The sequence below is a fragment of the Athene noctua genome, chromosome 7 (genome assembly GCF_965140245.1).
Source record: "Athene noctua chromosome 7, bAthNoc1.hap1.1, whole genome shotgun sequence".
Lineage (NCBI taxonomy): Eukaryota > Metazoa > Chordata > Aves > Strigiformes > Strigidae > Athene > Athene noctua.
In genome coordinates, this window is record NC_134043.1 from 4,671,069 (window position 1) to 4,684,947 (window position 13,879).

The following is a 13,879-nucleotide window of genomic DNA, read 5'->3' on the forward strand; positions in this document are numbered from 1 at the left end:
GATTGCAGCATCTGTGCCAAGGAAAGCTGCAGTCTGATCTGCCTTCTGTCTTCAGGATTTCTGGGATTCCAGAAGCAGAAGTGGTGCAGATAAGACATGTCCTTTGAGGTTTTGAAATGCTTCTGCTTAGATTGCAAAGCTCTTCCCCATTAGGCCCACAGGAAGCACATCTCCTATAGCGCAGCCAAATTGGTATCATTATTAAATACTTCTTCTCAGACTCTCCAGTGGTAACTCCTCTCCGTAGTGGTGTTATTTGGGAAGAAGATTCTCTGTGCATAGTACTTTCTGACTTGGAAGCTGTGATGGGATCCAAAGAACAGTTTATAGAGGGTTTTTCACCTTTTTCCTTAAATTGAGCTTTCCACTGCTAAAACTTGGGACTCCTAGCTCAGAATCTTCATTAGAACACAATCTAGAATAATAGGAAGGAAAATCCCAAAGCCTTGCCTTCAGACAAATTAAAATTAATTTTCTTTAATGATTCTCCCTTTGCCGACTCTGTTCTTGCACAGTTGGTCTTTGCCCTTGGTTTATTCTCCATACAGCAACTGTGTTTGTTTCCGTGTGGCATAAAATTCTGCATGTTCATATCTGAGTTATTAAGAAAACTCTGCCCTTTTCCATCATCTCTGAGCAGCAGTCATATGTCTCCTTTCTGATCTCAGGACTCTCCTGCTTACGTCGGGGCTCCCTGCTTGCTGTGCTTCCCCTCTGCTGTTGCACCTTGCTCTCGAAGGCTGTGCCAGGTGAGATGTGCTTGCTTTTCTTTCCCCTTTCAGGAGAGCTCCTCTGGCCCCTCGTGCAGCCTGTGGGAAGAGGTGAGCCGGTGGCCTTCCTCTGCTCCAGCTGCAACGTTTTTGAAAGGACTTCACTTAACACAGTGCACGGCAGGCAAAGCAGGTATGGGCTGTGGGGGTTCGACAGAAAACATCCTTCAGAAGTGGAAAGATGCACTTCTGTAAGTTCACAAATACGTTCTGCAGAAGAAACAGCCTGTGAGTAATATATTAAAGAAGAAACTGGGTGAAACATGAACATGAAGACAACCTCCAAATGAGAAAAGCAGGTGTTTTGCATTATTTCCTCCATGCTTAGTTTTTATGTTGGTGTCATCATAACAGTACATGACAAATGAATATGCTTTTCTCTCAGTGATGTTTAAAATTTGATTACCTGAATATTTATGTTGTTCAGTACTCAGAAATACTTGAAGAGTTTTATTCTTCACTGGATTGTATATAGAGTAATTTTGGAAGTTGAACTGTATATTTCATGGCAGACTATCCTAAAATAAGTTCTTAATCGTTTGGATGTATTAATATTACATTTAAAAACGTAAACTTTGAAAATGTAGTTATTAAATTCTGTTTAAGATACGAACCCTGTTCTGTTTTCTAGCATTAATTATGCAAGTTTGAAATTCTCAGATTTATTTCAAGGTAGGGCTTTTTTTATTTGTATGTAGCTGTTGAAATAAATTACCAGTACAAGAAAACATTCTACTAATAAACGAGGGATGCCTGGAGTTGGCTCTACTAACTGAGACAATTTAATTCATCCATCATCAGGGATGATGTTTCTTAGCAACACAAAGTATTTTTTCACCCAGGGCGCTTTTCACGAACTTTCACATTTTTCTTCAAATACAGCCTTGGTAGTATTTTATATGACCTGAAGTTGGTCCATCTGTCCTGAACCTTCCAATACTTTCCCATTCCATCCAATGATCGAATGATCTGATATACCTTTTTTTTTCAGCTTAATAATACACAAGTTGACTAGAGAATAATTTCGCATGTCAGATTTTCCAAAGGGTTCTGGGAAATTATTTGTTGCTCTGTATAGGAAAGCTAAAAGTTATTGGAAATGTGTTACAGTTTCATAATAAAACAGATAGGAAAAGTATTGGCTTGGGAGCTAACTAAATGTTTTCTGATAGCCATAGCCTCAAGGGAGATACTTGGATCATTTGTAATAAAGGGATATCTTTGATATCTTTTGGTGAATTGACTACTATTCTGTTTAGATCATAATTTATGGAAAAACTGGCTTGGATACACGATGTTACATTATCAAATTGTTTGGGTGTAAGAATTGCCTTAATGGATGACCAAGATTTTCAGTGTTTATTCTTTTGATGCTCTCTTTATGAAATCAGAAGAAACTGTTGGTACGTTAAGACTCTACCTTTATTTCTTGCTTTCCATTTTTTTAACACGGATGAAGCTGGTTTGATCAGCGTAGCTACAGCCCAGAGTTGCTGGGTAGATTTGACTTGCTTAAGGAACCCCTTCAGGTGTATAACAAGTGTTACTCAGTACTGAGAGCAAACATCTTCCAAACGTAATGTCTTATTTTGCTTTGAGAAAGAATATATTTTTAAATTTTTTGTAAACTGCTCTGAAAACTTCTGTGATTCTATTATGTGAATAGTGACTAAGCCTCTGCTTCTATCTTGCTTTGAGAGGAAAAGTTTTAGTGGTTATAGGATGAAACCATCTTTATCAGCAGTGTGTAGTGGTAAGTGTTTGAAAAAAAAAATGTTGTGATAAGTTAACTATTACTCAGCTTATTTAACAAAGGTGTACAGAAACCATTTTAAATAGTGGGAAAGCAAATCACAGAAATACTGGTTTGATTCTTCCTTGTAGTTCAGAAAAAAATCCTGTGTTGCAGCTCATGTCTTCTTAGCTTTATTTTACTGAGTTTTTGTATACGCAAGTAAAATCTTTGTACTTGTGCATCATATATGAAAAAAAAAAAAGAATTGGAAGAATTAGTGGAATGTTGTTATATACAGATTTTAATGATGGTGTTTTAGACTGCATGTGGTGTGAGTGCATGGGGGAGTATTTAGGGAGTCCTGAGAGTTGCCAGCAAAGTCCATGCTCACTTTGTCATTTAACTGGATGCCTTTGGTAAGGAGGACATCTCACAAGGGAGCTTGCTGGTAATTCCTGTATGATTTCAAGCTAAATGGCTCTGATGTTTCTAGTTCTGGGACACTAATTGCATGTCCAAGCTTGGACATCGTGTTTCAGATCATCTTTGTTGCAGCGTAGGCATTTCATACCCTGCTCTTGGTGTCCAGCATCTTGCAACATCTCCAGGTGTTTCCTAGAGTCCTTTGAAGAATCACCGAAGTTGGAAGCTTCTGTTATGCCGCAGCAAATGGTATCTGAAGAAAGAAGAAGAGAAAAAAATCTTAGCAAAGGGCTTTGCTAGCAACAGGGGCTTTAGCCTTTAAAGTATCAAGTCTTTGAAAACAGCAGCAGTCACGTCTGGTGTTGCCCTACCTATAAGTTTAAACTATGGCAGCTTGCAGGAATGTCAGGGCTCCCTCAGCTCTTGCTCCTGCAAGACTGTGTTGCATGTGGTGACAGCGTATCTACATTTTCACCTCTGCCTTAGCGTCCTGCGATCGTCTGGGAAGCTCCGGAATCAGTTGTAGGGCTCTCCTTGCCCTTTCACGTGCTCTGCAGAAGATTCGTTGCTCATAGGAGTAGGCAGGGTTTGTAGTTGTGATGGCTTCTCGAGGTAGTTTCAGTTAAAGGCTGGTGTTCACACTGCAATAAAATAATGTACCTCTGGTCACGTTGTAGGCCTGCATTTACATCACAGTTTACAGTATCCTGTTCTGTAACGCTCTGTGTAAAGACTGGCTTTAAAGCTGTTAATATATTTTTCAGAAAGTCAAATTTAAACCATTTTAAAATCCTGAAATCTTTTCAGAATTGAGACTTTATTTTTCCAACTGTAAAACCTGTGTCTAAATTTACAGAACTTACAGAAGACTGCCACAGGCAAGTATGTGCAACCTGTTTAATAAGAAACCAAGCCTCCCAGATACTCTCCAGGAATGAGTCTAAAATTCATGTTTCTAACTTGTTCAAGACGCTGGATCTTAAAGCCATTTAACACGTGGTTGGCAATGTCCGGTTCCAGGTATAAGAGCAGTTTAATTTTGGGGAAGTCTTTATTTGGGGTTGGGAAATTAAGAATTTCTTAGGATTCACAAGCAAAATACGTCTCTGCTGTGAAGGACTGAAGCAGTGCTGGTGGAGATGCAGCAGAGGAGGGAAGGCTTTAATAATTTCACCTTACTCAGGCACTTTATATAGTGGAATGATTACTTAAGATATGTGGATGATAATAAAATACCACTGGAGTGCTGTGCTAAAGACAAAATTCACTACCAAATGATACTTTTAAAGCACAGCCCCTCCACCCTGACTGAGAAGCAGCAGCTTCAATTCTTCTCTTTTACCCCTGCGCCCTTTTTTTTCAGCCAGGGCTTCTGGCCATATTCTGTGCAGTTTCCTGTGGTTGATGGCAAATTGATGAAAATTATCTTTTTGAAAGTAGTAAACAGTCTGGAGTAAGTCCAATAAATAGATAGGGATAACTTGTAATGAGGAATACACAGTAGTGTCAAGAACTGTTGCAAATTTTCAGAAACTACTTTTCATCTTCATCCATCCGTGATTCAAATAAAGAACATTCACTTTATGGCCTGCAGCACAATACAAGTTGTACTTTGCTAGCTTTTGGTTAAAGCAATGAATATATTATTTGAATTTCAGGAAAGACAACTTGAAAACATAACTATATTTAGGATTTAGTCTTGAAGTTGTAAGAATAACTAGTGTTTTTTGCTGTTGTTGCGTCTTTTCCTGTTCATGTGCAAAAAATGATGTGATGAGAGTTGTCACTGGGAACATTTAGTTTTTCATGTGAAGTATTTTTGGGTAGGTCTTCCTTGGAAGAACATGGAATGGAATATAAAAACTTGTCTAAGAAATTTTTTCTGTTAAAGGGTCACAAATTATAATCGTTTGGATGCTATTTCTGCAGTTAGTCTCTGCAGAAATGGAAACGTTGAGTGCAAACTGGTAAGGCTAAAGCACTTCTTGAGGTGGTAGTTTGGCTTTGGGGTTCTCATCGTTTAACATGACTGTCTTTTCATAGACTCAGGAACTAAATGATTTTATTCTAAATAGGATCTGGACACATTTATGACTGAGAAGTTAGATGTCTTTCTGTACACATAGTCTTTCTGTTAGGTGTTGTGTTTGCATGTAACTCATACTACGTGAGAGTTTGCATGAAAGCAGATGGTTCCATTCAGTGTGTCTCTACTACACAAAGCTATTTTGTGTTGTCAATAACAATGATAAATGCTACTTACTGAGCTTTATTTCCAGCCAAGGAATAGTACGTGAAGGTGTTATGGGATCTTTAATTGTTACATATTTTTAAGTTTCAGTTTTGAGTGTGTATATCTCTTTCTGGCACGGATTCATTGGAAGATCTAGTGAAACGTGCTCTTCCAAGCAGGTGATTCTGCTGAGCAGGTTACAGGGAGCGATGGATGTGGGAGAGGTGGAATTTCAAATGTCAGTGATGTTGTTTGACATGGTCGTGCACTGCGTTATCAAAGAGAAGGACTTACTTCTGATGAGGTCCTTCTGTAGTCTCACCATAGGATGGAATGAAAGCCTCTCTGGCATTAAAGTTTTACGGTGTTCCAGGCCTTAACTGGTAGTCCCTGAGATCAGAAATATAACTGGGTCCTTAAACCCCAATTGTCTGAGAGATGTGGAGAGGAAAAACACTTTGCAACTTATTGTCACAAGATTTGAGGATAAAATTTAGAGTAGTAGTAGTCATCCTCCATGTCTGCCTGCAGTAATGTGGTTTTGTTTTTGCCCTCCTGGCTGTAGCTATGTTTCTGTTTTCCAGGCGTTGCACTGCATATAAGGTCAGGGGGTCAAAATTTTTATATTTTCAGTTTTTTAGTCTGAGCCTTCAATCCCAACCTCCCTCTCCCAAGTGTTTAATACCCTATTAACCACTTTTCCATGTATACTTTTATATAACTTGATTACAGTTTTTCATAACCTCTGCTTTCATCAGTTAACTGTCTTCAGACTGGGAAGTCAAGCTTTGATTCAGTGATATCTTTGTATTAACAAAATACAAGGGCGTTTATTTCCAAGTTTCCTGTATTTGGTTGACAACATTTTTTTTGTCTGTACTCTTTAATAATACTGTGATGCTTGTCTCCTACCCCCAAATCTCTTTTTCTAGAAACTCCTTAGATTCTCCTTTGTCTGGAGAGTTGGCAGGTATTATGTTCTATTCAAAGGAAGCAATTTTATTCTTAAATGCAGTCTCAAAATGTAAAAACATTGAGTTGTTTGCCATGAATTTTACTTAAATGTGTTTTGATCGAGGGAGAAATTTTATTATCTTCAGATCATTCAGGAATTTAAGTAAAAATACTATGCTTTGGTATCTTTTGGAAGCTCTGTGTAAACTTTAAAAGCCTGTTGGTTTTTTAGTCTTTTTTTTAAATTATTATTTTATTTGCAGGGGCTTCTGCAGACTGGGATTTACAAGCTTGGGCCAGGCTTGCTTTTACAGTGCCTGGCGGTGTAGCATCAGGTAGCGTAACGTGACTTACGATGATTGCAGCCCACACCACTTCTCCTTCCCCAAAATAATGTATTTTATTAATCTGTTAGTATTGCTATTTTGTGATGAGCGCTGATATAAGTAATCAGTCCTTTTCTGTTATGTGTGTTTGAAGTCAGGGTGATGTGGTATGCTGTTACCTAGGTCGGTGTAGACTGGACCTTAGAGTAAATGCTGTTTTAGAGCATTGCATGGGAACTACATAGGCTTAGATGTTGCAATATGAATTTTTAGTCTAGATTTTATATTCCAGAAGAGAATTAACAGTCTTGAGGAGAAGACTGTCTCTCTCCAGTGGACAGCTAGCATAACTTTGGCTTGTAAAAACAAGTAACGCTTACCTGTTAGGCAGCTGGCACTCCACACCTACGTTTTCCTATCCATACTGTGTGGTTTAGTGTTTTGTGCATTCAGGGCAGGCTGGAGTGAAGCTTGTTTGATGAATTGCAGTTTGTCTCATGGGCATGATACTTTGAGAATAAGAGCAATGACTTATTGGGTGATTTTCTTTCTGATGGTATAAGCAAGCCTTCCATTATATAGTGGTTTCAGAAACAAGCTATTGTGTGTGTATATATACACATACATATGTGTGTATATATATTAAAAAGTATAGAGCATCCTGAAATAGGTGCAATGAAATCCCAGTTACACAAACAAGAAGTGAGAATCTAAGTAGTTCAGTATTCCATCTTAATGATCTGTATTTTGTAGGAAAGGTTGCCCTTTGCAGGGCCTTTTCTTCTGAAGTAAAGAATAGGCTGATCTGTTTCTCCCACAGCTGGAAGGGCAGGGGGAAATTTGGTTAATCTTTTTCACCAAGTCTATCACAGGGCATTAATGATAGAGCCAGTTGCTGAGATTGCAAAGGACTGTGTGGCCCCAGGCATCTTTAACTATGTGCGAAGACAAAATCTGTTTAATGCAAAAAGAAAAAAAAAAGGTGCCTGAGTTTAGACCAAACACTGATTCAGGTCAGGAAAAATGGGATCATTCCCATTGACTTAAAATGGATATGTGAGACTTCTGTATGATGGTTCATATAAATCAAAGCAAATGGGTATTAGATTACACATTCATCATTATGATTATCACTTGAATGGCTTAGCATGTGTAACCTGGTAAGCATTTGCCAGTATTGTGTTTAACTGTGAAGATAGTATTAGAACGTTATATTCTGAATTTTATTTAATTTATTATCATGGTCTAAAGCTCTGCAACTTGAAGAGTTCGAGGCAGAAAGATAAGTGCTCAAGAGCATGCATATTCTGCGTGGGGAATCTGTGGGGTGTGGGTTTTTTTTTTTTACATCTGGTGATCTAGTTACTCAGATATAAAGCATGCCTTTTACTGCAGTAAGAATCTATTTAAATTTCTATTTTTAAGTCAGTATAAACCTATTTAAAATATCTTATGTTAGATATGTAAATGCTTTCTTGCAGACAAAAGCATTCTGCCCACCCAATTGTGTAACTTCAGTTTAAGCCAATTTTCTGTTTCCAGCCTTTTAATTGTACTGTAATCTATGGAGTACAAAGAATTAAATGTGTCCAGTCTTAAACATTTGGTTAATTTTATGATGCTCAGGGAGATGGTGTGCAGTTTGGGTATTGGGATGCGGATCTGGGGCTTTGGCCTGCTGGCAGTTGTTTTAAAGGTTGAATGCTGTTAGAGCGTGTAGTCTCTGCTAACAAGACTTCCCCCAAGAACATTTTATAGCATCCAAGTAAGAGACTGAGGCATTGTCTTTAAGCATTTAAAATAATTTTAAATCTGTTGAAGGGATCTGTTTGATCAGATGAGTAGGGGTCACTCTTCGGAACTGAAAGATCTTGAGAAACCTGACGATTTGAGGTGTGGCCAAGGATTTAGTAGAGCTGCTGCAGAAAATGTGAAGTATTGGGAAAAGGTTGTAAACATTGTGTATTTTTGTGGCCTGGCTCTCCTCCCGTTGCTTGTTGTAGCTCTGGATTGGGTGAAGAGATCCAAAAATACATGTATGTGGAGAGAACATAGGGACTGTGGTAGGATACGAGTGTGCATTTGTACATGAGGTTGATTATGGCATTAAGGTTACCCGCTCTGGTGAGAGGGGCTGTGGGTCTGTCACGGTCCTGGGTGAAGTGCCCCCCCTGCAAGGCTGATGTTGGGATGTACAGCAAATATATCTCATTTCATTTGACCAGTCTTTTATGCCTAAGCAGTTCTAGGAAGGCCTGGTAAGTGTGGAATTACTGTTTTTTTTTCTTACCATTTGTGTTTTGAATTAGACCAGCTACTAGTTTTGTTATTGGATTCTCATGCATCTTACACAGCCACTCCTGCTGCTTGTTGTCCTCTGCTCTCCCAGCTTTTGCATTATTGTGGGATCTGGATCTGCGCTTGATTTAAAGTCAATAAAAATCTCTATCAGAGCTTCTGTTAGTGTTGAAAGTCTCTAATCACTTAGGGTATTTTTTGGCACATGTGCTTAGGAAAACTGATCCAAAGTGTGACTGTGATTTTTGAGGGGAAAAAAATCCACATATTTTCGTTGTTAGTGGAAACTGTAGATGAGAACCTCAAAGAGGAACACCGAGGGGCATCCTCCGTAGGTTGTCCACAGCGTGTTTGGTCAAGAAAAGAAACTGTTTGAGGAATGTGACATGCGGTTCTTGATGCAGAAAAAAGCTTCTGTATGCCTAATACATTGGAAAACATTTGTTCAAGAGCACATCTTGTGCAAAATTTGCCCATGTAGTAGTATTAAAGTCAGTATCCACATAGCTTATCTCATACGTACTGAATGTGATGCCCGAGGTCAGCTTTGAGTTGTAAATGCAACTTTAAGGAATGTTTTGTCTGGTCCTATTAAAAAGCATCTCTATAAATTGTTTGGTTAGAAACCTACTTACTCATGCTGCTCCTGGACTTGTCTTTAGTTCCTGATTAAAAAAAAGTAACAGTTGTAAATGAAACATTGTGTCCTCCTTAACAAGTGAAGTTTGTGGAAATAATCCTTATGGGTATGTATATACACACTCAGTGAATTCTCTTTTAAGTGAATTGGTATTTATTTTAAGGTAAATGTTTTCTGTTCTAGGTGTTTAGGCAGATTTTTCTATTCCTTACTAAACCTTGGCGTGAAAGAATCTGTTGTCAATTTTGTGAGGACAATGACTATGTTGTATTGTTAATTGAGGAGTATTAGAGTGAGTCTGTGGTTCAGGAAGGAATTATCAAAACACTGTTTCATAAAAATCAAATAAACTCAGCTTCTGGATCAAGTGAGCAAGTTCACATGTCTTTGTAGTTCTCTGAACATCCTGGCTTGACTCTTTACTATGGAAAAGGTCTCTGCACTTCATCATGTGTTGGCATGTTCAACGAGAATCAGCATTCCTCTGCTGTATTATTTCTTGATAGCTTTTTCATTAATCCTTCAAAAGTACTGGACTGCTTAATGGAGTCGGAATAAAAATAACGCATTTTCAGAAAGTCTTCTGGTGTGTTGTGTTTGCATTCCATGTTTCAGTTAAGCATTAATCAATTAACTGATTTTGATTCTAGTCACTTCTCAGGTTAGATCTCAGCGATACGTGGATGGATAATGTACTCTGTAAATTAGGTGTGAAACGGTTGGAGAAACACACAAGCTGGTGCTGTGCAGAGCCAAGTCAGGTTTGGCCTGGCTTTATTTTAGCTTGCGTGTGCTACCTTGTGAATGCAGGGCAGCCTGGCAAGGCTAATGCTGAGCTAATCGATGCCCTGGGTCTAAATTGGGCCTGTAGAAAACTGCTCGGACGTTCATTTTCTACCTGTACTTTTCTATCCATGTTGTTGCTCAAGTTGCCTGTTGTCTGGGCTGTCCTGTTCCTGCCGTTCCAGGGGATGGAGAGGTGACCTGCTCTCTCTTTGCTGCTGATGCTGTAGGGCAGCTTTGCAATGCTAAGCCTTGTTTGATGAATATTACTGTTGCAGGTTTTGCAAGTGGAAGAGTGTTTAGCTCAGTGGTTTCCTGAAGCATACGTTGTGAGGAGGTGGTTGTTCTGGGGCTGGTTGGAGGCTTGCACTGTAACCCACACCCAAAGGAGCATCACGAGGAGGTGAGCACCCCAGCTAGCAGCAAACTCCTGTGGCTTCTGCATCGTCCAGCAGCCACGTTCATTGCACAGCACCTGCTTGTTTGTCGGGGCGATGGAGAAAGGAGGCAGGTTATTTGGGAAGCCCCTTCTCAGCATTTCTTTAAACAGTTTAACTCTTAGTGGCTACTACTTCCACATTTTTACTTTTGGCTCAGTGCTGCTATCAGCTGTAACTCCTGATGCTTTAATAAAAATGTGTGTGGGATCACTTTTCAAGTATTGCTTGGCTGTTCTGGAATGAAGAGTTTCCTAAGTTTAAAATTCTAAAATTATGAGTTGGTAGTAGTGAGCCGCAGGCCATCAGCTACCACAATTTTGCTTGTAAGTAGGACCAGAAAGTGTTTCAAGAAAAATTTGTTACCAACTGCCTTTAAAGATTCTGCCTAAAAATTAAAGCTTACAGTTTATGATGTTACATAGTGAAGAAAACTTAACTGGTGTTTCTTGTGTGTCATTATTTCAAAATCAGATTGATTATAGGTTTACAGAGTTTTATATTGGCTTATATAGATTTATGATAGTGTTGAAACTCAAAGTGACTGTTCCTTGGAAGTGAATGTCTGCAGAAGGTGTTCAGGGTGATCTGTGGTGGAACTGTACTGGATATAATAAATTGTTGAAAGAAATTCACTTATCTGCTATGTGAACAATGGAAAAGCAGAGCGAGTCATCAGAAGTAAAGGCGCAGCTGCCTCCGCTCTTCTGGTAAAGAATCCTCAACTCCTGAAAACCCAATCTGGCAGACAGTAGATGCCAAGGATGGAGAGTTGGGGGCTTGTGTAGTCTCTGCTTACTTAGGATATTTCTCAAAGTTCTTTTGCCCACTCTGAAATAATTTTTTGGAATGTATCTTGGCCCTAGCATTCATATATATTCAGCAACCTGTAAGTCCTGCTCATGCTGTGAGTTTTACAGGTTTGCTAATGCTCTGTTTGAGGGTGAGGTTGCTGTTATTTTTTTTTCTTTAAATTTTACAAGCATTTTATATAATGATGTTCCTGTCATGCATTTGGCCATGAATCAGCAAAGCATTTATGTGCGTGCTTTAATTGAAGCATGCAGTTGTCTCGCTGTGCAAATGTTGAAGTCGGTGAGACTATTAATTAAAATTAAGTATCTGCATAAGTGCTTTTTCTAAAAATAAGTTGCTTCATAACAGCTTTGGGCCATATTTAAGGAGGAGGGGTTTGTTTTTTTCAAACACTGAAAATAGGTATATAATTCTCTGAATTGTATGATGATAAAATGTAGCAGCAGTACCAGTGGGCAGAATGTTCATGAGATGGAGCGTGAACTTTCTGCCTCGTAAGATATCACCTAAGCTGCTATTTATTTTTAAATAGAGAGTAAATCTATTAACATTTTCGTATGGCGCAGAGGGTGGTGTCAAGGAAACCTTTAGGAGAGGCTACTGCTTAAGCTACCCCCGTAGTAGAAGCACACAAGTTATAGGAAACAGTCAATTCAGCATCTTGCTTACTGAGTGCCTGCTTACAATTCGTTTTTCTTCTATGGAGTAAAACCTTGCATCACTTAGTTAAAGGCCGTGCTTTTCAGTTTGAGACTTCTTAGGTAGTTGTGGTGTGTGTCATTTGTGTGTTCTATCTCTAGTTAAAGGCATTAAAAAGTATTTCCAGGGAATACTGAGCTGTGGTTTTTGTTTTTTTTTTTTTTTTTTTCCTGTACATATTAGATGATTTACTGCACAAATTTACTGTACAATTTACTTTATAAAATTATCTGGCTTATTAATTCTCGCAGCACCTTGGTGAAATAGCATACTTTTATCTCCTAAGTCTGGCTCTTTACCAGACTCACTTTATCATGCTACCCTGTTCCCTTTTTTTCCAGATTTCTTTTAAAAATAGACTTCTTTTTACAAGCCCCCGTATTCTCCACCTGCAGCAAACCAATAAATCAATAGCGGAGGGAAGAAATCACTGGAAACACAGAAGAGAGGAGTGTGTATCAAGCTGCTTGTACTGTCAGATTTCTGATTGCACCTCTGCTGTCTCTTCTCGCAACACTAATTTTTAAGATCTTTCAGACATGCCTTTTTGCAGGGATGTATATAAAGCACTTATGCTTTATGCAGGAAACAATAAGAGACCTTAATGCACATAGTGTGAGCTGGGATGTGCTTGGGGTCATCCACATGTTTGAAGTCAGATGCGGAGTTAGACCAGAGGTGTTTTCTGACCAGAAGATGATACTTTTGAGGCGCTTTGGTGCGATGTGTGTTGATATCCCCAAGTTTTTGGTTTTTTACTGTTACAGTTCTTAGTCTTTATCATTTATCATTTATTCTTTTGTTAGTCGTAGAAACTGAGACTCAGGCTCGCATGTGAATACAGTTCAGATCCTTGCTGATAATCACACGGTTGTTTGTAAAAATGAGGCTCAGAAGGTTCCTGTTTTAAGCCATTAATAAATATTGGGGGGGGGGGAGGGAGTTGCATTTGTTTAGTGTTGGTGCTAAAAAGTTTCTGTAAAGCATTGTCACAAAGCAAAATTTACATTGTTTGGGGAAAAATACCAGTGTTGCCATCTTTCCTATGCGCACATCAGTCGCTCTTTATTGCTTTTTAAATTTGATTTCATTGTAGTGTGGCGAGCTTTTCAATAAACATAGTGGTTTCATTTATATAACACTAGAATTATTGTTAATGCACAGTTTCATACTGCGAATTACGTATGTAATATTGTGTCCAGTGGGATCCTGTATCACAAAATTTGCATAGTTATAGTGCTAGTGACATCGTATCTCATACAAAGAACCTAGGGACCTGATACAATATCAGTAAAACTGTCTCATAGGTATGATTCAAACAGTTTTATTAGCAACATATGGGGTATGAAGGAGCCACAGAGGGTAGTTTTGAGTGTAAGGGTGCTGGCCTATCTTTTTCAGCCTGTAATTATATCAGTCCTCTTCTATGGCATTATTTGTTGCTGCTCTGGGATTGCTGAAAAATAACTACTAATATGGTGACACAAAGGATCAGAATAAATTATAATTGTTGACTTTACAAGAAATTCATTGGCAAAAAGGCTTACTGTCCTAAGTTCGGATGTCATTTCTGGTTCAGCTTCGGAGCTAAGCCACATACACGAAATAATATCTTTTGGAAAGTCTTAGGGTTTTCTGGCAACCTTATCCTGTTGAATTGGATGCTTCTATGATCTGACAGATAGGAGGAAGAAACTCCTTTTGGCTGCGTTTTAGTTTTTAATCTTAAACTAGGAGAGTGCATTTTGTTTAATTGATACGAGGA

General features: G+C 38.6%; 1 protein-coding gene across 6 annotated transcripts in view; it reads left to right on the top strand.

Annotated features, from left to right (window-relative positions):
• Positions 1-422: 422 nt before the first annotated feature.
• GTDC1 (glycosyltransferase like domain containing 1) overlaps positions 423-13,879 on the top strand; it is a 175,426-nt gene continuing 161,969 nt past the window's right edge. For 5 of the 6 annotated variants that reach the window (XR_012633941.1, XM_074910493.1, XM_074910499.1 and 2 more), the window contains exon 1: positions 787-903. The gene's annotated coding sequence lies outside the window, so the exon portion shown is untranslated. Of the gene's footprint in view, positions 750-786; positions 904-13,879 lie in introns of those variants that run through there. The other variant, XM_074910494.1, reaches the window with a different exon arrangement.